Here is a 3,465-nt window from a genome sequence, read left to right on the forward strand (position 1 = left end):
CAACTGGAACTCACGTCGACATAACCGACGGAGTGCCAGTGTAGTGGTGGTGGTAGTTATGGTGCTGCTGTTGCTGCTGGTTGTGGAGGCTTCATGGTAGTGGTGGTGGTGGTGGTGGTGGTGGTGGTGGTGGTGATATGGTAGTATTAGTGGTAATGCTTGAGGTTGTTATGGTGATGGTACGGTCACGGCGGCGGCTGCTGCCAACCATGCTAGTTGAGGTGATGGTGAAGTTGGAGATTGTGATGGTTTGGTACTGTTGCTGCTGTTGTTTTTATTGTCGAAGTTGTGGCTGTTTACTGCTAAAGGGATCCTGATTGGAATGGTGGAATCCCACATCTACAAGACTGAGAGATATGGTTATTTAGCCGCCAACTTGAGAGAATCATGCTTCCACCATTAAAGCCCTCGCCATAGATGTGGGTAGGAAAGGGGTTTGTGGGAAATCTTACGATGTCATGAAATAGCTCCCGATTTCTGAGAAGAGAACCAAAGCTCTTAAGGCCTTAGCAGAAGCATCTGAGATGAGTTCCAATTGAATCTACACAAGGAGAAAAGAAAGCGAATTTCAGAAAGCGTAAGTGGTGTCTTGGACTGAAGTGGTTTCGACTTCCAGAGTACCTTGGCTCTAGGGTACCGTAACCACCTGGGAAAGTGCCTGTTACTATGCAAAGAATAGCACAGGACATTGCAGCAGAGTGATATCCTGATATCCGGAAGTCATTACGTGGATGCGGCCCGGATTCTTTAGATTGTAATTAGTTAAGGGCCGCCAAAGCATTTGCATGAGAAAGATTGACTTCTTCTCTGAAGATCTTCAACTGCCCAACTCTCCCTAGAGTTTCTTAATGCGTAAACGTCCATGGCGAAGGCGCATAGCTCTGTGGTTAGAACGTCGTGCTCTCAATCATGGGGTAATTACTTCGATTCCTGGCTTGGGCTGTATGTTGTGTTCTTGAGCAAGACACTTTCACGTTGTTCCAGTTCACTCAGCTGTAGAAATGAGTCGCGACGTCACTGGTGCCAAACTGTATCGGCCTTTGCCTTTCCTTTGGATAACATTGGTGGCGTGGAGAGGAGAGGCTGGTATGCATGGGCGACTGCTGGTTTTCCATAAACAACCTTCCCCAGACTTGTGCCTCAAAGGTGAACATTCTTGGTGCAATCCCATGGTCATTGATGACCGAAGGGGGTCTTTACTCTTTACCCCTTTTCAGCTTCCCCATCAATCTTGATTTTCTTAGAATTAAGCAGTATTCCAACTGTGTCTCTTTCCCCCCTTTTTTTTCCTTTTCCAAGCAAAGTGTATCGAGTATTACATTATCTGATATATCGTATCTTTTTTTGTTGTTCTTTTTTCTTATAATCAAAACGATAGTGTGACATAAGATGATTTACCTGATTTTCTCTAACAGGTCGAGCGGGTCATTAGCTTCAAACCAGCCTTAATTTAGCAGACATATGTCCAAAGACATTCCAGCCATGACAATTCCACCTTGCTTTTCAGACAACATTATCTTATTCATCTATCTTCTTTTTTTAAGCTGGCAACAGTATCATTTGAGGTAAATGTGATTACAGTTGCTACCCGAACTAGCGAACACAAAGAACAGTAATTCCCTCCCAGAATACACCTGGAACTGTAGTGTTCTTACTCCTAGTGACCTCTCATGAAGGGGTCGCTCGGGGTTTCACGAGAAATATTAATACATAGGCTAATTATATGCAGGTAGTAATATTTCTGCATCAGTACCTTTATTATACGAGGTGATCCTACAAAGTTCTTGGCTCTGGGTAAAAGAAAATGCAGGAGAATTAGTTAATTATGATTTTATTCAACATATTATGTATTATTTTGCATTCTTTAACCAATTACATTCACACACGCCACTGCGTACGCACACATATGTCAACTTGTCTTCAATGTCTACTGCAACTTCGCATTCAACATTTCTACCGTAAATAAACCCACCGGTTTCCACTCTTGTCTTGATTCCACTTCTTTCCACCACCATAAAACACCAAGCACGCTATCCTTAATTCGTAGTTCTTCCATCTCAATCGACTCTTCAGATTCAGCCATAGATTCATGACTCAATCTCAACACATCACTTTCACCCCGAATCAAGCTACATCTTTCCCATGCTCCCGATATCATTGTCATACCTATTGGTCCCTCATCAATTTTCCCACCCTCACCAGTTCAACAAACAATCATTTCGTTTGTCCAAATCCTTCCTCTGCGTCTCTACAGCTACGAATACTCTCTATGTTACTCTCTCACTCACTATCTCTCTCAAACTCCCTCTCTTTCTCTCTGTTGGACAGTCTATTCAACCTTCGGACGACCAATTCATGGAATCAATTCATGGAATCAATTCATGGAACGAGTCAGCTGTCTTGCTCCCTTTCTAATCGGCGGTTCCTGCGATGTGAAACCAGTGTTTGTCTCACTCTACATACTGCTTCACTTAACCCTCGCCTCCATGCAGAATATGAAATGTGAAAAGAAATATTACTAATGCTAATGATGAGTACTTGAAACGAGTATGATGGAATGTCGTGACGTTTTGGATGTCAGTGTTTCTTCAAAAGAAAAAAGAAAGCATACAAAGGGATAGAGCGACAGACGGACAAACAGGTGACAGAAAAAGAAAAATGTTAGAGAATTAAAAACACGCCGTGACATTCGATTTTACGGTTAAAAAGAAGATTGTCCATAAAACTCCAGTTAATTCACAGTATTTTTTCCTCTCTCACTCCTAACTCTCCCTTTTTGCTCTCTCTCTCTCCTCTCACTTCCTCTCTATATGTATATCACATTATATTATAAATGCACACAAATATATATATATATGCATACATACATACGTACATACATACATACATAGATACATATATATATATATGTATATATATATATATATATATATATATATATATATATATATATATATATATATATATATATACACATATATATATACATGTGTGTGAATGTATGTATGTAGACATAATATATAGTATATAGTTATATATCTCTATATGTATATATATTTAAGTTATATATATATATATGTATATATATGTATGTTTATATATAAGTACGTATATAAATATATATAAGTTATATATATATATATATGTATATGTATATATATGCGGGCGTGTATACATATATACATAAATATATATATACATACACACACATACATACATACATACACACACACATACACACACACACACACGCGCGCACACATATATATAAAGTATTGAAATACATTTAAATATTAGAAGGCGATTAGTGTGATAAAGAACTACGTAAGAATGTAAACACATTCTTATATTCTTATGTAAGTTCTTTATCACAGCTAATCGCTTTAAATGTTATTTCAGTACTTCTGAGTCACTGTGTTGTGCACTATATACATATATATATATATATATATATATATATATATA

The sequence above is a fragment of the Octopus bimaculoides genome, chromosome 5, assembly GCF_001194135.2.
Source record: "Octopus bimaculoides isolate UCB-OBI-ISO-001 chromosome 5, ASM119413v2, whole genome shotgun sequence".
Lineage (NCBI taxonomy): Eukaryota > Metazoa > Mollusca > Cephalopoda > Octopoda > Octopodidae > Octopus > Octopus bimaculoides.